The sequence below is a fragment of the Equus przewalskii genome, unplaced genomic scaffold (assembly GCF_037783145.1).
Source record: "Equus przewalskii isolate Varuska unplaced genomic scaffold, EquPr2 ChrUn-6, whole genome shotgun sequence".
In the NCBI taxonomy this organism is placed as follows: Eukaryota; Metazoa; Chordata; class Mammalia; order Perissodactyla; family Equidae; genus Equus; species Equus przewalskii.
This window is the reverse complement of record NW_027228754.1, coordinates 1,098,499-1,125,479: the sequence shown is the minus strand read 5'-3', so window position 1 is coordinate 1,125,479 and position 26,981 is coordinate 1,098,499. Positions and strand designations below refer to the sequence as shown.

Genomic DNA, 26,981 nt, shown 5'->3' with positions numbered 1-26,981 from the left:
AGGTAAATAATGTTTTTGTGTAATATTTTAAAAAATCAAAACTAATGCAAAAAATCCGTGATGGACAAAATATCAAAATTTTCAATAAAGAAGTGCCATGTCAAGTTAGATTAGAGACTGAGGAAAAAGGAAAAATTAGTAATCCTGATTGTGTGTTGAGTCAGAATTTTGGTATTTCATTCTCTGAGCTGCACAGTTGTTTTTCCTTTAGCCCTAAGCCAGATGGGTCCTCAGGCAAGACTATGAGTCCCCCATTATTCTAACTGGGGAAAATCCCCCTAATTTATGGTACTCGCTAAACTAAGATCACAGCCTCTCTGGGTGGGGCCTCAGGTGTCTGCCTGACTCCACTGGAGAAGAAGTATCGTTGAGATTCTCCTGGCATTTTGCACCTGCCTGAACTCCCAACAAGAGGTGAGTCTTCTAAGACCCTCCAATTTCCCCACCCCAGCCCTACCCTGTAATCCCCTGCTGGGAGCCAGTTGCTTTCACGTAAAGAAAACTTCTGTTCCATAGGCCCTCATATGACTCCTCTGAGACAAACTGTTCTGGAATACTTATGTCCAGTTTATGGGTGTGAAACTGAGGCCAAGAGAAACTAGGAGACTTGCCTGAAGTTCCACTTTCAGTATGAAACCAAGGGTATAACAAAAGCAGTGCCTGCTCCCCTGCCACAGCCTGCAGAGGATGAGGAAGATGGAGCTCAAAGCTTGAGAGGGATGGAGCCCTCTCTTCCCAAGTAGAACACGGAAGAAAGGGCATAGCTTTGGACACAGACGGGCCTGGGCTTGAAAGCCCTTACTAGAAGGATGTCCCTTGCCAAAGGCTTGGGTTCGGTGAGTCTCTATTTTCTTATCTCTAAAACTCCTATGGGGCTTGCAATGTGGGGATTATACGAAACAAGTGTAAGTGCTTGGCACATAGTAGTAGATTCATATATGGTACATGATGCTTAGGGAAAGGGATAGTACATAAAAAATGGTGAACTTCCCCAAAGTCAACTTAGAATAAGATACGGAAGCATTAAAATGGAGAATCAGCCCTTAGAAGAGGGGTGTCGGGTGTTAGAAAATGATTAAAGAAAACAATTTAGGTGATATGAACAAACTTTATTTAATACTTCATGAGGTGGACAGTCTCCATTCAGAGAACTGCAGAATAGGCCAGAGGCAGGAAGCTTTCATAGGATAAAGAATAAAGAGCAAGGAAGAGAAAAAGAGAAAAGATCTGATTGGCTGGGCCAGATAGTGAACCTTGTTTGAGGTGAGGAGGCCCAGAGTTGGCTTGGCATTTGGGGATTGACCGGTCAAGTGGAGCATTTATGGAGACACAAAAGTTATCTAAGTTTTGGTTTGCTAATGTGGCACCCCAGACACCTTGGACCTAGAAATTTATTTCAACACTGGCTTACAGCAAAGAGAAGCAGAGAAAGAGGGGGGAAATGGGAATTCACTTTCCCTCCAAATAATGAAAGAACTTCAACACATTGCTTCCCTGGGCAATAATGGGATTAAGAATCATCTTGCCTCAAAAAGGCACTGTGGGGGCCAGCCCAGGGGCCGAGTGGTTAGTTTGTGTGCTCCGTTTCAGTGGTCCAGGGTTTCACGCGTTTGGATCCTGGGTATGGACCTAGCACCTTTCATCAAGCCATGCTGAGGCAGCATCCCACATAGCAGAGCTAGAAGGACCCACAACTAGGATATACAACTATGTACTGGGGGGCTTCAGGGAGAAGGGGGAAAAAAAAGAGGAAGATTGGCAACAGATGTTAGCTCAGGGCCAATCTTCAAAAAAAAAAAAAAGGCACCGTGAAATTTTTATACAAAAACATACATTATTTTGCTATTTGTGATAATGAAATTCTGGAAACTACCAAAGAGTCTGGCCACAGGGAGAGGTTAAGGGAATGCAGACACTAGGAATTATGGATTATAAAACTAGAACATGTTATGATGTTGAAGTGTAGTTGAATGTGCCACCCCAAAATGTACCTCTTAGGCATAAGGACTTTTTTGAGCTGATTATTTTTAAGAAACAGCAGGCACTCTGAAAACTCAGCAAAAGTTACCCTTTAGTAAGGAATATTTATATTGATAATCTCCACTCGTAAGGGTGCCTCCCTCTTTGTACTAGGAAGAGAAGAATAACTCGAAGTCACAAGAAATTCTTAACAAAAGATAAACTGTTATCAAAGGCACTGACTTAAATCTATATAATAACCGTACCCTTTACTGTGCTTTTCCTGGTCTCCTTCCATAACTGGCTCCCCCAACCCACCACATCTTTCTTTTGTCTTTAGCTGAAGATAGTATTTAAGGTGGTGGCTTAGGCCATTTCAGGGAGTAACACAGTTTTCCTGGGTCTCTCCCATGTATACAGGAGGTATACATGTTATCAAACTTCTGTTTGTTTTTCTCTTGCTAATCTTTTATTACAGGGAGGTCTCAGCCACAGAACCTAGAAAAGTAGAAAAAAGATTATTTTTCCTCCTCTACACTATCACAAGTGAAAAAAGTAGAAGGCAAAGTTTAATGTGCTGTATGATTACGACTATGTTTTTAAAACACCCATGCGTGGAAAAATTTAGAAGAAAACACATCCAAATATTAACACTGGTTTTGGGGGGAGGATGAAATCTTAGGTGGCTCGGTTTCCTTCTACTTATCTTTATTTTCCAAATGTTCTTTGATGAGAAAACATGTATTACATAATTGAGTGGAAGAAGTGTTAAATAAAGCTTCACTGGAAGAAAAAGAGGCGTTGTGGTGTTGCCCACTATGAGGGGCTGAGGGGAAAGTCTGACACCCGAATGTTGGAGTGCAGTGGGGGAGGATAAGTAAGAACAGGGTGGGGAGGGACAGGAGCCCCTTAGTGTGATGCTCAGAGGAAAAGCTTACTTTCCCTCAGAGAGGGTGGCTTGAGGTTGGGGGAGCTTCAGAGTGGGTGAAGACTGGGAGGTGAGAGAGCAGCCACTGCCCAGCTTTGGAATGCGTTTGTTCCCTGCCTCTCTCCTCTGAGCCAGTTCAGATGGCAAAATAATTAGCATTAGTAACCCCCCCCTTTTTTTTTTACCAGCAACAAAATGGAACCCAGGGATACCAATAGATCTGAAGTCTAGACACCTAATAAGCTTTTTCTCAAAGGTAGATGCAAAAAGAGACTTCACCTCCTGAGCTCCATCAGCACATACAGGAAACCACCAGCTGGTTAAGGCGAGAAGTTACCTTTTTTTTTTTTTTTTCTGAGGAAGATTCACCCTGAGCTAAAACCCGTTGCCAATCCTCCTCTTTTTTCCTTTTTTGCTTGAGGAAGATTAGCCCTGAGCTAATATCCATGCCAATCCTCCTCCACTTCCTATGTGGGAACCCACAGCATGGCCCATGAGGGGAGTAGGTCCACATCCAGGATCTGAATCTGCAAACCCAGGCTGCCGAAGTGGAGCCCGTAGAACTTTAACCACTCAACCATGCCGCTGGCCCAGAGAAGTCACTATTCTTGACAAGCCCCTCTACAGAGCCGTGTGGTTTGGCACGTGAGCTGTAAATACCAAGTTCTCAAATATGGTGTCAAGAGATTAGAAAGGTGAAGAAAAACAATGAATCACTGAAGTGATTAGCAAAAGTTTACTGTGCACGCACCAAAAAGTTTGCAAACCGGAGGCACTCAAACCAAAATGCAGAATGAGGCTCAGGGGTATGTTGTTATAAAGTAGCTTATATGACGAGAAAGGAGTGACTGTTTATTCTTCACAGCGGTTGCTTATAATAGTAGAATTTTTAGTAGTTACTTCATATCAACCTTGGGAAACAGTTCTAGTTTTATTTATCTTTTCCAGAGGCACAAGCAAGAAACGATCCAGGTCAAGTTACTTCTGCAAAATAAGCTAAATTAAGCTAGTTTGCATGACTAAACTGGTTCTGTCTGCTCAGGGGACTTTCAAGGGTGGTCTCCATTTGGTTTTGATTTTAACAATAAAAACCCTGGTGCGAGAGAAAAGAACATGTCTATACCATTTCAGGCATGTGTTCACTCACTCGTGCATGCATTCATTATTTACTCACTCAGGAGCACCTAATGAGCACCACTAAGTGCCAGGTGCTGTGCTGAACACAGAGAATACAGCAATAAGCCAAAGCAGAAGTCTCTGCCCTCAGGATGCTTACATTCTGTGGACGCAAATAACCAATAACCACTCTATAGATAAGAGAGATGAGGTGAATTTTACTTGAGCCAGGCTGAGGGTTATAATCCGGGAAGGCAATCTTCACAAAGGAAGAAATGCTTCTGGAGAGGTTGTCAGTACAGTTTTATACCTTTTTAGAACAAAGACGGTACATCAAACACACGAGGATACTGGGTTGCCAGGGGGAACCAACCATGTGATTATAAGTTTGGAATTTCAGTCCCGTCTCCCCAGCTCCCTGTCCCCCACCCTCAACCTCCAGGGATGAGTGAAGGGTTGGAGGTGGAGGTGGAGTTCTGTCGCTGTCTGATGATTTAATCGGTTGTGTCCACACAAGGAAGCCTCCATGAAAAACCCCACTGAAGGGGTTCAGGGAGCTTCCAGATTGGTGAACAGATGGAGGATGATGTGCCTGGAAAGGATATGGAAGCTCCATATCCCTTCCTACATACTTCGCCCTATCCATCTCTTCTGTTTGTCTGTTTCTGAGATGTATCTTTTTATAAAAAACCATTAATCTAGTAAGTAAACTGTTTTCCTCAGTTCTGTGAGCCATTTTAGCAAACTACCGAACCCAAAGAGGGGATCGTGGGAACCCTCCGTTTCTGGTGGGTTGGTCAGAAGTACAGGAGGCCCAGACTTGCAATTGGCCTCTAAAGTGGGAACAGTCTCGTGGGACTGAGCACTTAACTTGTGGAATCTGGCATGAACTCTAGGTAAATAGCGTCAGAATTGAATTGAATTCAATTCTGAAAGACACCCAGCTGGTGTTGGAGAATTGGTTGGTATGGGAAAAAAACCCACTTATTTGGTGTCAGAATATTGGTTGTGAGTAGAAAGGAAACAGGAGTTTTCCTTTAGTTGATGTAATAGAGAAAAGAGAGTTTCCTTTTTAGAGGCCGACATCAAGTTATTCTTCAAATAACATCGCAGCAGTGATGACTACTCTGAAAAAATGCCCGGTGCTATGATAACCTGTAATGGCGGGCTTTTGCTAGAATCAAAGAAGTCTTCTCCAAAGCAAGAAGACTGAGCTGAGATTTAAAGATGTGTAGGAGCTACTTACAAGAAGAGGGGAGGGTGAAAGCCCCCTGCTAATCAGAGGGCAGAGCCTGTGCAAACACCCCATACAAGGGGAGAGGAAAAGGAAGACACTCAGTGTGGTTGGGCCAGAAAGAGTTCTAAAATATCACTGGTTGCAGTAGGAGAAACCACTTGTGAGGGGTCAAGTCTGGATATAGACAAACTACTTAGAAGGCTATTCCAGTGGTCCAGGAGAGCGGTGATTGTAAGTTGGACTCTGGATGGTAAGATGAAGATGGTTTCAAGAGACATGTAAAAGATAAGAGGACTTCTGCTTCTAGTACTGTCTTGGGGGTGTCTGTTGATTTAAAGAGGAGACTGGAAAGCTGACCATTGCTTTGACAGCTTCTCGGGACTGGACGGACAAAACTTGGCATCCAAGGTCACCAAATTAGAGAATGTGTAAATCACTTGCCCCTTTGACCTGGGCCCCAAAGGCTCACCCTGGGAGAAAGGGCAAACAACAAGCACACTGGCCATCTCCAGCTTTGTGTCATTTTGTAGTCAAGAAAATCTCAAACCCTGAAACCGGATTAAGGTGCCGTGGGGGATCAGAATTTACCACACCAAAATGTGTCTTTGAGGCTTGATTATTTTTAAGAACAAAAGACTCTGAAAGAAACTTTGGCCTTCCCTCTGACTGCCTAAAAGAATTTAAGGTAGAAGGCCTATTTCAGAAGGAACTAATATGATAAATAACTATAGTATAATATGAACTAGGTGTGGCAGACGGGGGGAACCTAGTAAGGTCCATTTGATGGAAGTCTTGTCCCTGTCCCATGGTCTCTGCAAGGCATGGCAAACATTTTGTTTATCAAACATTTGCTTTTCCATCTCCATGTGAATTGCCCTCCTCCTCTTTGAAGTCCCAAACCACTACCCTCAACATCTTCTTTTTTCTTTAGTTTAAGATGATATAGAAGATGGTGGCTTTGGCCATTTTGGCGAGTTAGTCAGTTTTCCTGGGCTTTTCTCATGTATACAGGCTATTAAACTTTGTTTGATTTTCTCCTGTTATGTGTCTCCTGTCAAGTTAAATCTTAGACCAGCCAGAAGAAGCTAGAGGGTAGAGGAATATTCCTTCTCTCTCCCTTAAGATTGTTAGTGCCCACAAGTACCTAGTAGAAGAAAACGAAGATCATTTCTAGAAGAAAATAATATTTTTAGGCCTCAAATTTTTCCTAGAAATAATTTTTCATAAACAATGTTCATCACGCAATCAAAGATAACCAGGCATCTGATGAGGCAAGATATGATGAGGGAGAGCCACCTGGTAGGGACAGCCTGTCACAGACTATAGGCCAGACTATGGCCTCTTTCCCTCTTATTTCACCCCTAGGAGAGGGAGAAAACAACTGCAAGCCATCTCCATTCATGTTTTTGTTGACAAATTTTAAAGATGCTTGGGTTCTATCTGGCTATAATCCTAAGCGTGCCCTTTATTGCAATCTGTCAAGAAGTTGGCCAGCAAGAGAGAAGAGTTCACCAACCATAAAATGATAGTCTATAATATTTGATATCGGGCCAGCCTGGTGGCACAGCAATTAAGTTCCCACGTTCTGCTTTGGAAAGGCCCAGGGTTTGCTGGTTCAGATCTGGGTACCGACCTACGCACTACTTGTTAAGCCATGCTGTGGCAGGCGTCCTACATATAAAGCAGAGGAAGATGGGCATGGTTGTTAGCTCAGGGCCGGTCTTCTTCAGCAAAAAGAGGAGGATTGGCAGCAGATGTTAGCTCAGGGCTAATATTCTTAAAAAAAACCATATTGATATTTATTGAGTATTGACTATATGCCAAGAGTCTTTCCAAACACTTAAAGTATATGTATATACGTACATATACATACATGTACAGGTGCAAATATATATGCATATGTACATATATATAACTTTATTTAATTCTCGTAATAGATATAACCATTTTACAGGTGAAGTAATGAGAAAAGATTGTCTTTTTGTCTTATTAGTTTCATTTTGTTTTGTTTTGATTTTTGGCTCACAAATAATACTGTCTTTTTTTTTTTTTCCTACTTTTTCTCCCCCAATCCCCCCGGTACATAGTTGTGTATTTTAGTTGTGGGTCCTTCTAGTTGTGGCATGTGAGATGCCGTCTCAAATGGCCTGACAAGCGGTGCCACATCCGCGCCCAGGATCCAAAGCGGCAAAACCCTGGGCCGCTGAACAGGAGCGCGCGAACTTAACCACCTGGCTTGGGGCCGGCCCCATAATACTGTCTTCTTAAAAGATATTTCTTCTTTTAAAATAAATGCTGGTATCAGTTGTCTTTTCTAATTAGAAGAGTCATTTATTCTTTCAGCTAACGTCTATTAGACACCTACAATGCGCTCACCATACTTCGAATTATTAACAATCAAGTGGGAGACAGAGGTACAAACGGACACGAAGAGGTGAGATGGTAGGTAAGAAATGAAAGGTGAGTACAGGATGCACTGAGGGCCAAGGATTGTTTCCCCTTTGCCAGGATAGATTCTCCCTGTGAGCCTAGCGCAGCGCCACCGGAGTAGCTTCCAAAAGGAATGGTATGGAGCTGAGCCAGTCTGGGAAGAATTCAAACAACAAAAGGCCAGGAAGAGATGAAGGTGAGGTCAAGGTGCATGTTGGGGAGGTGGAGGGAGACCAGAGAGCAGGGAGCTGAGAGGACGCAGCGGTGGGGACCAGGGCTCCCAGGCTAGGGCCACCCACACTTGTTGCTCTTGCTCTCCCACGCCACCTCCATCCCAAATGAGGCAGAATGAAAGCCCAGGGTGAAAGGCTAAGAGTGCCAGGGAATAAAAATAGAAGGATTCTTAATGAAAAATGAGAAGGGGAAGGAAAAGTCCGTGCTCCCCAAAATGGTTTATCGCTAATCTACATTACTTTTGCCACCCTGAAAACTGGGATGAGAGAGAGAGAAAGAGAGACAGCTCTGGGCATCATATGTCTCCTCTTGATCCTATAACCATGAGCAAGGAGGCTAGCTTCCCTGAACCTCAGTTTCCTTATCTAGAAAGTGAAATAACAGTTTCTACCTCATAGGAGTATAGTGAAATGAAAGGTTAAAGATAATCATACATGTAAAGGGCTTAGCAGAACATTTATTACATAATAATCATTTAACAAAAGTTTCCTAGTATTAAGGAGGTCACTGCCCAATCACATACGTTCCATTCAGAACTGAGCCTCTAGACTTTTAAGTACAAAGAGCAGTTGAAGAGCTGGGAATAGCTGCTAATCAGATAATTAAAATACGGAGGCATGTGATAAGAGGGAGCTGACCAGTGCCACCCTGCTAAGGGATGTTAAAAAGGCTTTCTGCTTCTGGAGGTATTGTAGGCACAGATGCCCTGTGGGTACAACTCAGCTATGTCTCCTCCTGGTCAGTCAGGTGCCCACTGCCAATCTTTGATTCTCTGGCCCTGAAGCTAGCCAGTTCCCTGATCCCACCTCACTTGGCTCCAGCAAACTCTATCCAGTTTCCTGTGTCACCTGTTCCCCTGAACCTGCCTAGTGCCTACTGGTCCAGCCCTGGCCTGACATCCTACCGAGGCCCAACCCTCCATTCCCCAGTCTCCCCATCACTGTGGCAGCCATAGGGCTCTAGACCCCGCCCCCCCCCCCCCCCCCCAGGAATGTAAGCCTCATAGAAGTAGGAAATTCTTGTCTGTTTGGTTCATGACTCCATTCCCAGTGCCTGGATCAGCGCCAAACTTCTCCTATTCAAAACTTACACGCAGAATTTGGGAGGTGGAAGGGACCGTAAGGATCATCTAGTCCAACCTCATCATTTCACAATGAGAAACAGAAACAGAGAGAGAAAAAAATGATGAAAGCAAAATTAGAATCTACGCTAGTGGTACTGAGTGTCAGGATTTTCCAAGTCACACAGCAGGCCCTGGGTTAGCTCACTGCTTCCCCCACCTGGCTTGCCCCAAACCACATACAAGTTCAGCCTATTTACTCATTCAGTTGTGTTTTCGTTCTTGCTTTTCAATGAAATCTAAAACCTTATGGAAATATCTGCACATGAAGTTTCATGAACACTGGGCAAAACGCTCAGTATTTCCATGGAGCAAAAATGCCAAATTGTACCTACTTCTTAATGTCTTTTGAGGGAAGAATATTGAGGTAACATAATCTGGAAGGGAGTCCAAAAAGAACATAGGCAAAAGAAAGCAAAATATAATTGCTATAGGAGATCCATAAATAAGGGGAGAGAGGATATAGATCCTCCTGAATTTTATGTCTATTTCTGAATTTCCTTATTGCTTCAAAATTTAAAGTAAACGTCAGCAGAGGTGTGAATGCTCTCCGGCCAGACCCTACCCACTGTGGTGTAGGCAAACAGAAATGGATGGGTTCCTTCACTCGCAGAGATTTTAATTCACTCATTCATTCTCTTTTTCATTGATTCATTCACTCAACGAACATTTAGCCATCACCTATTATGCGCTATGGCCAAGAAGCAGAGATAAATAAGGTATGATTCCTAATTGCAGAGAGCTCTCATCTGATGGGAAAAAGAAACAGGTCAAGAAGCAGCTAGACACAGTTTGAGTTTGTATAAAGCAGTACGGGAACAGGGAGGAGGGAAGTCAGGCAGAAGAGAGAAGCACGGAGGCACGTATAGCAACCACAGGGCTTTACTGGCTAGACGTTGGGGTACAGAGAGGAAGGAGGGTGGAGAACACTGCGGAGAGCCAGATTGTGAAAATCTGTTTATTCTGCAACTAAGAAAAGCTAAGGGGGCTTTCCTAACAGTTTGTTTCGACATAGTCTGAACTGTCAACTTGCTCTTTCATAGGACTATCGTCAATTTACTTTTGAGGGTCAGTCATTCCCTCTTTCTCCTTATCCTCCCTTCTTCCTGCCACACAGACACTGCCTCCGTCTGCACCTAGGCAAGCAGATGGGAGGCACGCCAACACACACCATTCACACTCACACCCAAGACAACATCCAATAAACACTCACGGCCCTGGCTTTTTGTGGGTAACGACCAAAGATTGAGCTTTTCTGCTCTGGGCATTTCAGGGCTTTCAATAAACCTCAGGACCTTTTCCAACAGGAATTAGCCTCCCATTTTGCTACCCAGCTAAGGTTGGGGGCTGGGTGATGACATATTTCACTCCCACGAAACACTGGTGACTTCTCCAAGATCTCTAAAACAGACACTAAATTAATTCTTCCTCCTCCTTCACATTCAGCCAGTGAATGAAGAAGTGCTGGTTCTCCTCAGATGCAAAGGGCGAACAGTGCTCTCTGGCGTAGGTTTGCATTTGCAGGAGCATGCCTTCAAGAGCGACGTATTTCCTCTCAGGGATCACGCTATGTGGGGTGCTTGATTGACGGGTGTGTGGAACACTGGACAAAATCCCCAACAGCCCCAGAATGACTTCTCCAGATAGTACATTTTATTATCCTTTGGTCTGTTTCTTGTGATATTTCCTTGATAGTCAGGAATAATATATTTGTTTTGCTTTTTCTTAATTTTACTCATTATTTATTGACTTCTGCTATGGAGATGGATATTTGGCTCTCTTATACCTGGTCTCCCACCTTGTCCACCCCACTCCATGTTCCCTCTGTAATCACTCAACAACACATAGGCCTTTCCACCAACCCTACCAGCATAGTTATGATATAGCTTTTTCTTAAATTAATATTCAATATTTATGATAATATGTATTTACATTTGAGCCACGAAGAGTATGATGATTCCATTTTCTTTCTAACAACTCTTTGTTTTTCCTGTACTTGATAACGTCTTTTTTTTTCACTGTAAAACTTATCTCAATATGGTCAGATACTTCAGGTAATCAAGCAATCTGGCAATTCCACTTTTCCTGTGCCTCCAGAACTCTGAATTCTCCCCTGTTTTAACCAGATGATCTCTGGTCCTGCCACACAGCGATCACTCTATTTCTCCAATACACCCATCTGAGAAGTCCCTTCCTCTTTACCTTGTTTCCTGGATCCCCTTTCTTTTCTTTTTTTCCCCTGATTTTTTCTCCCCAAATCCCCCCAGTACATAGTTGTATCTTTTAGTTGTGGGTCCTTCTAATTGTGGCATGTCTCTTTTCTTTCCTTTTTTTAAATTTTAAAAAAAATTTTAAAATGTTTTTTGAGGAAGATTAGCCCTGAGCTAACATCTGCTGCCAATCCTCCTCTTTTTGCTGAGGAAGACTGTCCCTGAGCTAACATCTATGCCCATCTTCCTCTACTTTATATGTGCGACACCTGCCACAGCATGGCTCGCCAAGCAGTGCCATGTCCTCACCCGGGATCCGCAAGGGCAAACCCCAGGTTGCCGAAGTAGAATGTGTGAACTTTACTGATACACCACCAGCCGGCCCCAAGAATTTTTGTAGTTTAACCTGCAACCCCTCTACACACACCCTTACCCTCCCCAGAGTACAGTGAGTGTGGCTGAAAGTTCCAACTCTCAAATCACTTGGTCTCTCTGGCGACTAGCCCCATCCTGAGGCTATCCTGAGGCCCCACCCTAAGTGACTTCATTAGCATAAACTCCAGGGCACTCAAAAGGGGCTTTTTATGAGTGACAAAGGACACTCCTAACACTCAGGCAATTTCATATGTTGTAGGAGGTTTGTGACAGAAACCAAGGACAAAGACTTACTATCTATCATACCACAGTGACCTATTTTTCCCTCTCTAAAAGTTTTGAGAAATTTTATTCTATTCCTGGTCTTTTTCTTTTTGTTCTTGTTATATATACATATATATATTTTTCTTTTTCCCCCAAAGCCCCAGTACATAGTTGTATATCCTAGTTGTAGGTCATTCTAGTTCTTCTATGTGGGACACCACCACAGCATGGCTTGATGAGTGGTGCATTGGTCAGCATCCAAGGTCTGAACTGGGGAACCCCAAGCCACTGAAGCGGAGCTTGTGAACTTAACCACCTGGCAATGGAGCTGGCCCCTCCTGGTCTTTTTCTATTCATGGTCTTTTGACTAGGTATGAGTAGTTTTTCATTTGTCATTCTGGGAATCAGGTGGACCCTTTCAATTTAGAAACATGTTCTGCAGCTCTTTTCCCTTTTTCATTTTTTTGACAAAGAGTAGCCCTGAGCTAACATCCATGCCCATCTTTCTCTACTTTAAATGTGGGATGCCTGCCACAGCATGGCTTCATAAGTGGTGTGTAAGTCCACTCCCGGGATCGGAACTAGTGAACCCCAGGCCACTGAAGCAGAGTGCACGAACTTAACCACTACACCACCAGGCCAGCCCTGTTATGTGGTTCTAAGAAAAAAAAATTGTTATTATTTCTCTCTTAAATTTTTCCCCTGTGTATTCTCTATTCTCTCTTCCTGGAACTTATATTATTCAGCTATTGGCATTCCTAGACTCATTCTTTTCTTTTATTAAAATTTTTTTTATTGAGATATAACTGACATATAACATTATATTAATTTCAGGTGTGCAACATAGTGATTTGATATTTGTGTATGTTGTGAAATGATCACCACAGTAAGTCTTATTAACATCCATCACCATACATAGTTATAATTTTTTTCTTGTGATGAGAACTTTCAAGATCTACTCTCTTAGCAACTTTCACATATACAATACAGTATTATCAACTATAGTTACCATGCTGTGCAGTACCTCCCCAGGACTTATCTGTTTTATAACTGGAAGTTCATACTTTTTGACCCCTTTACTCATTTCACTCACTCCCCAACCTTTGGCAATCACCAATCAGTTCTCTGATTCTATGAACTTGTTTTTGGTTTTTGATTTTTAAGATCCCACATGAAAGTGTGTGGGGAGTAAAAATGATTTTCCCTTTACCCTTCCATGTTCTTGGCTGAGACCCCACCCTCTAATAAAAGACAGATTAACAGGAGAAAAACAAACAGAAGTTTAATATCATGTATACCTTCTGTATATATGGGAGAGACGCAGGAAAACTGAGTGACTCCCCGAAATCGCCCAAGCCATCACCTTATATACCATCTCCAGCCAAAGATAAAAGACGATGTTGGGGGTATCGGGAGCCAGCTATGGGAGGTCATCAGGCAAAGCACAGTAACTGAGGGTATGGCTGTTATGCAGATTTAAGTCCATGCCTTCTCCATTGATAAGAATTCTAGATATTTAGTCATTCTCCTCTTCCTACCAGAGAGGGTGACACCTTTACAAATGGAAATTTCCCTTATAAATGTAAATGTCTCTTACAAAAAGGTAACCTTTTACGGGGTTTCAGAGTTTTTCCTGTGTCAGCAGTTTTTTAAAATAACTAGCTCAAGATAATCCTTATACCAAAGAGGGATATTCTGGAATGGCAAATACTGCTCCCCTTCAAATGGTATCATACACTATCCGTCTTTCTCTGTCTGACTTATTTCGCTTAGTGTAATGTCTTCAAGGTCCGTCCCTGATGTTGCAAATGGCAAGATTTCTTTCATTTTTCCGAGTGAATAATATTCCATTGTATATATGTATACCACGTTTTTTTAATCCTTCATCCATCTATGGACATTTAGGTTGTTTCCATGTCTTGTTTATTGTAAATAATGCTACAATGAACATGGGGGTACATGTATCTTTTTGAGTCAGTGTTTTCATTTCCTTCAGGTAAATACCCAGAAGTGGAATTGCTGGAATTCTATTTTTGACATTTTGAGCAACCTCCATACTGTTTGCACTAATTTATATCCCCACCAACAGTGCACAAGGGTTCCCTTTTCTCCACATCCTTGCCGACACTCATTATTTCTTGTCTTTTCGATGATAGCCATTCTAACAGGTGTGAAGTGATAGCTCATTGTAGTTTTTTTTTAAAGATTGGCACCTGAGCTAACAACTGTTGCCAATCTTTTTTATTTTTCTGCTTTATCTCCCCAAATCCCCCCAGTACATAGTGGTATATCTTAGTTGCAGGTCCTTCTAGTTGTGGCATATGGGACGCTGCCTCAATGTGGCCTGATGAGCGGCGCTGTGTCTGCACCCTGGATCCGAACTGGCAAAACCCTGGGCCGCCACAGCAGAGCTCTCGAACTTAACCACTCGGCCACAGGGCCAGCACCCTTATTGGAGCTTTGATTTGTATTTCCCTGATTATTAGTGATGTTGAGCACCTTTGCATGTACCTATTGGTTATCTGTGTGTCTTCTTTGGAAAAACGTCTGTTCAGATCCTCTGCCTATTTTGTAATTGGATTGCTGGGCTGATTGTTTAACTGTCTTATCTTTTCTCTTTTATTTTCATCTCTTTGCCTTTTGCTCTGCTGTCTGAGTTCCTCAACTTAATCTTCCAAAACTTCCATTGATTACTTTTTTTAAAATTTCTGTTATCATATTTTTTATTTTCTCAGGCTCTTTTTTATTCCCTGATTTTTCAGTTTTTCTTATTCCTGTTGTTAAATGCAATATGTTCTCATATGTCTCTAAGAATATTAAGTATAAATTTTGAGGATTTTATTTAATTTTCTCTTGTTGCCCGGATTATCTTTCTTCCTCCAAGTTTCCTTTTTTTTTTGAATGATTCTGTTTGTTTGGAGACTATCTTTCATGTTAGAGGCTTTCGTCAAATACTTCATGATCCTAGCTGTCCGTTTATAATTCAGAATAAATCGCTAACTAGTTGACTGGAAGCTTTGTGACTAACAGGTGGAGTGTGTCAATCCTCCCGTTATAAGTGAAATAGGAAACAAGGTAATGATCTAAGAGTGAAGAGAGAGGAGGAAAGTTTCAAAGTTCCCCTCTCTCCTAAATTTTGCTTTTGGTACAGATGTTTGCCTATGGTTCAAACTTTACATCAACCTATTCAGAACTTCAGAGCAGCTTACTGTCAAAACTTCTTATAAAAGACTTTCTTCTTCTTTTTTTTTAAAGATTGGCACCTGGGCTAACAGCTGTTGCCAATCTTCCTTTTTTTTTTAAGGATTGGCACCTGGGCTAACAACTCTTGCCAATCTTTTTTTTTTTTTTCTGCTTTATTCCCTGCCCCCTGGCCCCGTACATAGTTGTATATCTTAGTTGCAGGTCATTCTAGTTGTGGGATGTGGGACGCTGCCTCAACGTGGCCTGACGAGCGGTGCCATGTCCCCACCCAGGATCTGAACCCTGGGCCGCCGCAGCGGAGCGCGCAAACTTACCCACTCGGCCACGGAGCCAGCCACTTTCTTCTTATTTTAAGCTCTTTCTGTTGCTAACTGTTGACCAATCAAGGAAATTTGGGGATAAAGATTTCATTGCCTTCTTCCTCTAACAAAGCAAGAAAAGAAAAAACACCCACACAATGATATAGGTCCCAGCTTTTTATGAAACCTCCTGATAGCCTTTACTTCTTAAGAAAAAATGTTCTCAACGCTCATCTATCTAGTTATTCATTCATAAAAAAATATCGAAATATCTACCATAAGCCAAGTACCATATTACCCTCTGGGTTTACAGTTGTGAGCGAAAGAGAAATAGTTCTTGGCCTCATGGAGCTGAATGTCTTGTGGGGGAGACAAACAATAAACAAGTAAACCAACAAATAAATATATATTTACAAACTGTGATAATTTGACAAAAATGAACTGGGTATCAGGATTATGAGTAAGAGGGACGATCTGCTTAAACATCTTGTCAAAAGACTGCCAAGGAGATGAAATTTAAGTTGAATCTGGTCCCTGTGAACCCATTTACTTAAATGTTAACAAAAAATTGTTAAGTACACACACAACACAACAATTTTATTAACCATCATATATCTCCAATTCAATTTTTCTTAAGTGAATAAGCCCTTTCTTCTTTCTGAACACATATTTAAACATAGCATTAATTAAACAAAATTAAACATTCTGAAAACATAATTAAACAAAACATAAACACATTGTTTTAAATAGAAGATACGCAGAAGTTTCTTGGTCATCCTGAACTCAGTTTGCAAATGAGATAGTTTTATGCCTTAATCATTATCAGTGTCCCTCTCTCACTCACACCAGGAGAAGCTGGCATCGGGTCGTGCTCCGTGTACAGACTTCTCCATGTCTGTGTCTCATAGGGTGACCCCTTCTCACATTCCTCCTCTTGGCTTGTCCATGTGTCAAGGGCAAATCTACTCAATCCCCAAAGCTCCCAGGATCAAAAAGAGAAGAAATTCTTTCCTCAGGGAGCAGGATAGGAAGAAGGCTGAATGACCACAGGTTAGGAATTGGGGTAAAAGGAAGAGAAGAGAAGAAACGGCAAGACAGGATAACAGGGGAAAGGGTTTTCAAGGAAGAAAAGTCAGCAGTGTGGTTGGGCTGGAGGCCCCTTGGGAAGCAGAAGCTGGGGATGGAGATGAAATGTGCTCCAGGTCACACAGAGAGGGAAGGGGAAGGGCAATGTTTCCTTGTGTCCCATTACACCCAGCTCAGGATGCTCCTTAAATACTTGTCAAGTCTACATTTTAAACACCTGTTACATGCTGTGTATTGGAGATGCAGACAAAGTTGAGAACGGGCTCTGCTCATGTTCAATAGAAAAAGACAGACACAGAAACAAAAGCCGCAATACAACGTGCTCAGCACTCTCCTAAAGTCATTCACTTTGGTTAACTGGAAGACAAAACGGTGGAAAAGCCGGTGAGGTGCAGATTGTGACAACTGTAACTGTGAGTTCCCTGGACGGTGGGGATTTATCCAGACCTCTTCTTCACTGTATCTTCAATGACTGGAACACAGGGTACACTAAAAATGCTCTGTAGACACATGTTGCTTAAATGAATGAATTGTGCTGAAATATTTATACCTTAGAGAGTTGGCAGACATCACAGGGTTTTGATCAGAAAAGTAACACAAGCATTTCTTCCATTTAGAATGAACCCCCTGGCTATGCAATCAGGAGGATGATTAGGAGGAGAGTTAGGAGACCATGGCGGGGGTCCAGGCAGGAGTAAAGGGAAGGTGTGGGTGCTGGCAGGCAGTGGTGGAAGGAGGAGGGCTTTAAATGACATCCAGCTTTCTTTCTTGCCAATCACCATCTGCCCCATTGTGTCCCCTCCCAGGGAGCAATTTCATCACCCCCGCTAAAAAAATGCCTTCATCTAATAGGAATATTTCCTATCACACAACCTAAGGAAAATGTCTGAGAAGGTTCTCTGCCTTCCCTCCACCTTTAGCTCCCCCATGTTGATCCTCATTTGTACCTTTTTTGCTTCCCACTATAGGAGAATGGCTCTGCTGTGGCACCCTGGTGACCTTGCCCGTGTCCCTCAGGCAAAGGCTGGAACCATGGCTAACCTGAGCCTCGGCAAAATGCCCTGTGATCCTCCCAGAACACAAGAGGATGGCCTGTGAGGCACTACCTCGAAGTCGTCTCCCACTCGCCTCCCTGTCTCCCTTGGGAGGCTGTCACGAGACAGTTTCTCATGAGGATAGGGCTTCCTTCACCATCCCCCCCAGCACAGAGCTACAGACGATAAAGGCCCTTCACTGCAGCCTGCAATTGGCTCCTCAGCAATGGGGCTTTCCACAACTCGAGTTGTGGTCATCCAGCCCCTTTTGTTTCAGCGTCATCCTTTCTGGTGTGTGGGACAGTGACCCAGGGACCTGGGGCCTTTGGCCCTCTTCCTTTCACTATCTTTATAAGAAATAAGATGTCTGAGTCTAACAGTGCCTCACTGGATCTTCACTGGCTGAATCACTCAGCCGTTGGCCTTTCTTGCCCCTGTGAGCCCCTGACGCCCACCCCTCTTGTCTCCTTTGTCGTTCCCCCTGCTAAAACAATTTTAAAAATTTCTTTAAGGAATATGTGAATAGCATTCCTGTACGTCTGTGTAGAGTGTTACAAAGCTCTTTCATATGAATTTTATTCTTACCAGAAGGCAGGGTTCCTATTTTGGCAAGGAGGAAGGTCGAGGCCACATGAGTGAGCTGTGGCCAAACACTTCTCAGGCCCGAAATCCCATTCTCCACCTGCCACAGACCCAGGGGTTCTGCCACGACTGGACCGGGCTGGGTCCTGGGCCTCGACACTTTTCAGGAGATTCTCTCAGGCAGCTCTACTTCGTAGGTGTTTACAGGAGGCACATGTTAGTTTTTGCGTGTGTGTCTGAGGAAGATTTGCCCTAAGCTAACATCTGTTGCCAATCTTCTTCCATTTTTTTTTCTTTTTACTTGAGGAAGATTAGCCCTGAGCTAACATCTATGCTAATCTTCCTCTGCTTTGTATGTGGGATGCCTCCACAGCATGGCTGATGAGTGGAGTAGGTCTGCATCTGGGATCTGAACCCACAAACTCAGGCTGCAGAAGCTGAGTGGCGGAACCTTAACCACTCGGCCACGGGGCTGGCCCACATGTTAGTTTTGTAATTAGAAAGAAAATTGTACATGTTGCTAAGAGGGGAATGAGAAAGGCCACCAAAATGACTGAAAGTGGGCACCACCCACACCCACCTGTCACCGTTCCCAGGACACTCACCTTTGACTTGCAGACTGTACTCCCAGGTGTGGGTGATGCGGGAACTCCTCATGTCAAGGTGGGGTCAGTGTGGCCCTGTGTCCTCCCAGCTCAGGTTGCTGATCTGCAGGGAGCAGCCTGGGCCCACCACACTGAGGCAGTCCTGGTACCGGCTTTCTGCCTGGTAAAAGATATCTGGTCCTCCAGCTTCTACCAAAGTTACCATGGCTATTGCCATAGGGACCAAATGGGGCAGCCAGGAGATGCTCTCCATCTGCTGCCCATCCTGTAGTTGCAGGGGCAAAGCGACAGACCCCCTAGGGTCCCAGTTACCATCATGGGGGCTGGGTTCTCTCTGGAAGCCCTTGGCCCTCAGACAAGAACAGAAGCTTCAGGGGCAGCCTGACTAAGTCGGAGGCTCACAACAGGCCTGAGAGAGAGTCCGGTAAAGGATTACTATTCCTATTTTATAGATGAAAAAACAGAGACCCAAAGAATTTAGGTGACTGGCTCAAGACTACATAGCTAGTCAGTGACAGAACTAGAACACAGTCAGTGCCCTTCCTTCGCATTAGGTGGTCCTCTTTAGTATTTACGTGAATTAATTAACATATAATGAAATAATTACATGAATGCTGTCCTAAGGGTTGCAGGTACTAAGTGGAACAGAGAGGAAGGAAAATTCTTGGGAGGCACCTGTGGGGGCGATTCTTTGAGTCCCTGGCTTGCTGATCCAGGGAACAGGACCAGAACTCACTTGGCCCGGCCCCATCCACAGCAGGAGTGGCCTTGCAGCATCCCGACCATTGCTTGCTGGGCCACGTCTGAAACAGAAGCCACTCCTCTGAGGCCCAGCCAGGAATCTGGGAACATATCTTTCTAGAGCAAGATGGCTAGTGCTGTGCTGGCCAAGGCAGTTTAAGCATGGTCAGTGGGACAGTCATTTGGATATCAGCCTACAGTGCACTCAAGAGAAGAGTGTAAGTGCCAGGCCACTAGTCAGAGTGCCCAAGTTCGAACTCTTGCTCTACCAGGTATTAGCTGTGTGATCTCAGGCAGGTTACTTGACCTCTCTGAGTCCTGGTTTTCTCACCTGTGAAACAGGGAGTGCCATCTTCCAAGATTTTGTGAGGCTTAAGTGAGATAACGCAGGTAAATGCCTCACTATTGGTATTATTAAAGATATTTAATGTCACTGGAATAAGCTGGTGACTGCATCTAATTTGCGTCCTCACTAAAATTTGTCAGCACCCTTGTGAGAAATGTGAAATAAGCACTCCTCCATAGCATGAGTCATCTCTGTTAGAGTATTTTTGCTCATGGATGCGCAGTCCCAGGAGGCAGAAAGTGTGGAACTGAGTGACTTGGGTCTGCTGCATGGTTGTTTAAAGAGAAAAGGCCAGATGGCTCACGGAGGGATCTGGGTCCTGGTTCAAACTGGGATCCAGCAGCACTGGCTAAATAACCGTTTCCTAGGCCAGGTGGTGAAGCTCCTTGCCAAAAGTTGAACCAAGAAGTCGTGTGACAATAGCTGTGGTGACAAAGAGTGGAAGAACGGCTGCTGTCCGGTGGGAGTGGGCCGTCCCGGCTGGGGGAAGCGCCCCACCACAGAGTCCACTCCATGGCCTGGTGTTCATTGCTTCCATGGAACTATTCTGGCTCCACCTGGAGCATCGTGCAAGCCAGCAGGAAGCATACCAAGGCAGCACGTGCTGGCACCAGACGGACCTTGCGCTCCAAACTGGGCCCAGGAACTGGAGTCGAGCCTGGAGTCATTCCACCTGGACAAAGCAGCTCCTCTCGCCCCTTGCCCTCAAGAGCAGTAACTCCTCAGGCCCGGTTCAAGTGCTGTTCCCTCACTGGAGCCTTCGCTGAGCTCCAGACTTCTGGTCCAGCCACGCCTTCCGCCTGGTTTCCTTCAGCCTGTGCTACTGGCTTGTTTTGTTTTAAGCATTTCTTTCATTTTGCCCTGTACAAATAGCCATGCCGTGTGTCTTTTCCCGCAGTTCGTGAGTTCCCCGAGGACAGGAGAAGGTGGAAGGGGAACTAATATCTGAGAAACCAGTACAGCAAGGCTCATGGCTTAGCCTCGTGGTTAGGTGTAGTGGGATGTGTGCAGAGCTTCCTGGATTCAAGTGAGGGCACAGAGACACAAAGGGATCAGATCGGGACACGCATCCCACATGCCAGATACTGTGCCAAGTATGTTGAGCACACTGTTTTGTTTAACCTTCCCCACAAACTTGTAAGGCAGGTGTTCTTGTCCCCACTTTACAGATGGAGACCATGAGTCTCAAAGAGTTAAGAAACTCATCCAAAGTGGCCATGCAGGAAGCAGCAGTCCAGATGAAAACCCAAGTTCATCTGACCCCAAAGCTGATGCTCTGTTGACTACACCAGGCTACCAGCAGCAGGACTTCACACACACAATTCCTCCCCGTGTCCACAGACATCTACCCCCACCACTCACACAGCATTAGGCCTGGTACACAAGAGGCCTCAATAGATGTTTCTAGAACTGAACCAAAGAGCTGTGAATATTTTTTAAGGCAAGACCAATCTTACCTGTTCTTTCACCATACGCCCAAGAGGTGCCCCAGTGGGCAGTGACCACCAAGAGCCCGGCCCGGACACCGTGGAGGAAGAAAAGGTCACAGATGTGCTTGTTCTGCGGGAGGATAAGAAAGTGGGGAAAGGGGCACGTTATAGGAATCCAGCCTCTCAGTGTCAATTCTGCAACTTGAGTCGGGAAGACGGTGGGTCTCTGAGAACTTCCTTGTGGCTTCTACATTCCCATAGCTGAGTTGTGTAGGCTTCTATTTTTCACAGATGACCAGCCATGTGCTAGAAGATGTCACCTAATCTCTCTGAGCCTCAGTCCAATATCTGTAAAGTGGGGAAAATACTGTCTGTCTTATCTATATCACAAGATTCTTATGGGGATCAGTTTTTTTTTAAAGTGAAGTGAAAATTCTTCATAAGCTGCCAAGTTTTAAACACGTCTAAGGGGTTCATCAGCATACTTAGGGGATGCCCTAAAGGCTGGGATAGGGACAACCCGAAGGTAGGTGACTCTGACAACCAGTTCACGCAGGTTTTCCTCTCCGAAGGAAGATGGAAGTGAAAGCTTGAAATTCTGGAGACTAAAAGCGGACCCTGACAGCTCACTGTGGGTTTCTTAAGAACTGTATTCCGTGCGGCCAGGTGGCGCAGCGGTTAAGTGCACATGTTCTGCTTCTCGTTGGCCCGGGGTTCGCCGGTTCGGATCCCGGGTGCCGACATGGCACTGCTTGGCACGCCATGCTGTGGCAGGTGTCCCACATATAAAGTAGAGGAAGATGGGCACGCATGTTAGCTCAGGGCCAGGCTTCCTCACCAGAAAAAGGGAGGACTGGCAGTAGTTAGCTCAGGGCTAATCTTCCTCAAAAATTCTCCTGGCGTCCAGTTCCCGAGCTTATCTCTCACCTCTGCTCAGTCCTTGGGGGTGGGTGTGAGCAGTAAGAATCCGGAGGGACAGGAGCTGTCACTAGGTGCCAGATTTGAGATCCCCTCCTGAAGTCATTTGTGGGACACGGAAAGCCCAATTCATGATGAAGTGTGACACCCAGGGGCCAACAGAAGAGGAAGGAAGGGGAAAGAGACATAAGAACATCATGCTTGAAGTGGCAAGAGGCAGAAGAGGTGAGTCCTGGGACTGGCTGTGGCAACTCCTCCATCTCGTGACCCTGGGTCAGCCCGTCTCGGGATGCCCAGCCTCCTTGTGATTCATTAGCACAAGAAATGTGAGGGTAGCAAGGGCACAGTCTGGGGCTGTGTTGTCTGAGATGATAGCACGGTGCACCCACCCACGCACCCATCCACAGTTGTTACCGAACCTGAAGTGAGTTCGCTCACCCGTTGTGCAGCAAGCCAATCTCTGACACCGGGTGTGGTGGAAGAAAGTAGGAAGTTTATTTTTGCACAGCACTGAGCAAGGAGAGAGGGCAGCTAACACTGAAATCCCAAACTCCCCGAAAAGCTAAAAGGAAGGGTTTTTATTTGGGGCTTTAGGTAGGGGAGGGGGAGCATACGGCCTTGCTGGTCAGAGCTTTCCCACCAGCCTGTCTTTGGCCTTGAGACTACTTGCAGACAGGAGGGAGCTCATGACCTTGCTGGTCAGCAGCTTTCCCACCAGCCCGTATCTCTTTGCGGGAGGAGATAGTCCAGGTGCTTGTCCTTGACGGTGTCTGTCTCCATGGAGGATAGTGGATTCTGGAGCCAGGAAGCCAGAGAGTAAGCAGGGAATGAGTGTTTTGGTTTTAACCCCATATATGCTGGGTTTAATGTGGGGAAACTGATATCAGGGTCGATGTCACACCCACACACGTATACACACAGAGCCTGGCTCCCAGGAAGGCAGTGTCTTCAGGGAAAATTACCTATTCCTAGAGAAACTCAATGCACAGGCAGGTAGAGGTGCCTGGGAGGTAGTGGCAGGGGTAGTCTTACCCATGAAAAGGCCAAGGAGAAGCAAAGATCACGGTAGAGAAAGGCCTGTAATGTTTATCAGCAGACAGGCCTGCCTCCCAGCAGCTGATAAAGCAGCTGATAAAGCTGATAAAGCATGTATGTGTCACCCACACACAGTTCCTGTTTTCAGAGGTCACCACTTTAATCACATATAGGTTTTGTTTTTCTTTTGGGAGAGGAAGATTGGCCCTGAGCTTACATCTGCTGACAACCTTCCTCATTTTGCTTGAGGAAGATTGTCGCTGAGGTAACGTCTGTGCCAATTTTCCTCTATTTTATGTGGGATGCTGCCACAGTGTGGCTGCATGAGCTGTGCCAGGTCTGCACCTGGGATCTGAACCTGCACACTCAGGCTGCTGGAGAGGATTGTGCAAACTTAACCACTACACCACTGGGTCAGCCTCCAATCACATGTAGCTTTTGAGTCAGATGTGAAGATGAGAGGACAGGAAAGAAAGAAGACTGAAAGGCACCAGAGTGCGCTATTGAAAAGCCAGACCTGGGGCCCGCCCGGTGGCGCAGCAGTTAAGTTCGCACGTTTCGCTTCAGTAGCCCGGGATTTGCTGGTTCGGATCCCGGGTATGGACATGGCACCGCTTGGCAAGCCATGCTGTGGCAGGCATCCTACATATGAAGTGGAGGAAGATGGGCACGGATGTTAGCTCAGGGCCAGTCTTCCTCAGCAAAAAGAGGAGGATTGGTAGCAGATGTTAGCTCAGGGCTAATCTTCCTCAAAAAAGAAAGAAAGAAAGAAAGAAAAACCAGAGCTGATCATGTCACAGCCTTGCCTAAAACCTTTCCAAGCTCCCCCATCTGCTGTGAACTGCCATGAGGAGAAGTTCAGGGTCACAGTCCTGGTGGACGAGGCCCTTCATGATCTGCCTGCTTCCTGCCTCTCGGGCTTGTGTTCAGTCACCAAGTCTCACATCTTGGACTCTAATGCCTGCAGACTGCTCCTGGAATCTCCCCCCACACCCCTCTATGATTTTTCACTGTCGTAAATTGGCTCCTGCAGTTCGGCTTGTGGATGGCCCTAGTTCCTGCCGCATACCTCACCGACCTCACTCCAACATACTCCCATCCCCCCCAAAGTCATCACCTCCTTGGGAACGACTTCCTGAAGCCCCAGGATAGGATAGGTGCACTCTTGTGGGTTTTCAGTTCCCCTGTGCTTACCTCTATCCTAAGACCCATCCACTGCATCATAAATACCTGCTTACTTGCACTCTCTCCCCAGTACACTCTCAGCCCCTTGAGAGCAGGGCCTTCCTTTTCCATCTTTCAATTCCCAATGACTAGCTCAGGGTCAGCACATAGTAGGGGCTTAGTTCCTATATGCTTGGTGAATGCATTGGTGGACACTGAATCAGAAGGCAGAGCAGAGCAAGCCCAGACGGGCCCAAGGGCAAAAAGGTGGAAGGCACAGGCTGCTGGTTCTAGTGTCTAGCACAGAAACAAGGCTGGGAGGATCCCGGGGACAAGACCTTTGAGACCACCTCTCCCTCCAACCGTGAGAGACTAGATCAGACATTATTTTTCTATCTTGCCCTTTTTGTGGTACAGTCAAGGGGAGTCGCCTGAAAAGGTCCTGATCCGCAGGAGGATGGAGGGAGAGGGGTGAGCTGGGGCAAGTACGGAGCTCTCTTCTCCACCTCTCCACACCAAATAGTCATGATGGCTTTGCTGGGCTATGCAGACTCTGCTAACATCTCCACGAGGAGATAATTGTGACTGGCATCTCCTGCCGGCCCCCTGTCAGCTTTGGACTGCTTACAGATTTTAACAAGTATCTCCCTGGCCTTTAGTGTGTGGAGGCCATATGCCCCAACAAGACTTGAGGAGAATTCGCATTGCTTTTAAGAAGGTCACCAATGACCTCCCATTGGTCACATACTATAGACCGTTTGGTCCTTATCTTGTATGACTGCCTGGTGGAATTTGACACTGGGGCCCTCCATGCTTGAAATACTCTCTTCTCTTGGATTCTCACTGGGTTCTCCTCACTCATTCATTCAACACACATACGAGCTTCTGCTGGGTGCCACAGAGGCATTGTGCCGGCTACCAGGGATTCAAAGGTGAAAGGAAGTCTTTGAAAGCATGTTGCTCACTGGCTAGTGGGGAAAAATTCATGTCAATAGAAAAAGAAAATAATTTGAGATGGCTTAGCCTCAGGATCGGGTGCAGTGGGGTGGGTGTGGCGCTTTCTGATTTGAATCCTGTCTCTGCTGCTTGCTAGCCGTGTGGCCTTAGAAAACTAACTCTCAGTCCATAAGACTTCTCCGTTACCACTTATTTCCATGTGAGGACAGGGATTGGGTAAAGTATAGTATCCATTTGCCAGTTGCATTCGATCAAAATTCATATTATTTTAGGTTTTTACAGTACTTGTACTGTACTTAAATGATAATTCTTCAGTTGGATTCTGTCATCACAAGAGTGTGTTCACCTATGTTCACAACTTCAAAGAAGGTCATTCCAGTGACATTTCTGTTGCCAAGCCTCAGTTTCCTCATCTCTAAAATGGGGATAATAGATGTACCACCTGAACAGGGTTGATTTAAGGATTGAAAGAGAAAACATATGTAGAGCTCCAAGCACAAGCCTCACTCATGGTGATCACTCACCACATGTCAGTGCTTATTTTGACTATTATCAGTATCTCTGAACCCTCTCCCCTCTTTGTCCTCTCCTCTCACCCAGAGTGTCCCTGCTCTCATGCCCTTACCTGGGCTCCTTAACAGCCCCCTTACCTGTCATAAATAAATGAAAAACAATAGTATATGAGGAAGCCATTTGGTTTAAAACTAATTCAGCCTGATCTTGTTTTTCCAAAAACCTGATGTAGCCTGTTGAGCATGCGTTGTACATCTGGTTTAAACATTGACTATGTCTCAAAGACAAGAGTGATGCCCTTAAAGATAGGCATGTAATATTCCCCCCATATTCTTTAAGGACAAGCATCTCTTCCCGGAAACTAAGGATTAATTACTGACCTGCTGTGCTCACCTTGTGACCACTGACCTGCTGACCACCCGCCTGCTAGGCCAGCTAAGCATCTTGTGACAGTAGTAGGAGAGATATTCCTGTCATATGTGATGCTTCCTCTTTGTTCCAAGATGGTGTATAACCACTCAGTATACGCCACTTCTTTGGTGCCCTTCCTTCCTTGGGGAAGGAAAGCTCTGGGCTATAGCCCTCAAATCCGGCTCATAATAAACTCACCCTGATTTTGATTTATAGATCGATTATGGATTATTTAATTGATACCTATCTTCTCATCTCAGTCTTATTCCTTCCTCCACCCTCCAGTCTGCTGCTAGAGTAAGCTTTCCAAAAGAGTCCTTGAATCACGCTGCGCCTCTGCTTAAAAACACCTGCTGGATCCTCGTTGCCTTTAGTCTGATGTCTTAGTCTGTTCGGGTTGCTATAACAAAAATAGCACAGACTGAGAAGCTTATAAATGACAGAAATTTATTTCTCACAATTCTGGAGGCTGGGAAGTCAAGGGTCAAAACATCAGCAGATTCCGTGTCTGTTGAGGGCCCCCTTCCTGATTCACAGACTCTGACTTCTCACTGTGACCTCTCATGGCAGACAGGGTGAGAGAGTCCTCTGGGGCCTCTCCTATAAGGATACTAATCCCATTCAGGAGGGCTCCCATTCTTGAGGGCTCATGACATAATCATCTCCCAAAGGCTCCACCTCTTAATACCATCGCCTTTGGGATTAGACTTTGACATATGAAATTGGGGTGGGTGAGTTATGGGTGGAGGGGCAGAAAGAACCCAAGATAGAAGCCACAGCCTT

General features: G+C 45.0%; 1 long non-coding RNA gene across 1 annotated transcript; it reads left to right on the top strand.

Annotated features, from left to right (window-relative positions):
* The first annotated feature begins 678 nt into the window (after positions 1-678).
* LOC139081700 (uncharacterized) lies at positions 679-17,878 on the top strand. Its single transcript, XR_011536931.1, has 3 exons — positions 679-836; positions 7,584-7,866; positions 17,431-17,878. It is a non-coding gene; the product is annotated as an uncharacterized lncRNA (long non-coding RNA).
* Positions 17,879-26,981: the final 9,103 nt, after the last annotated feature.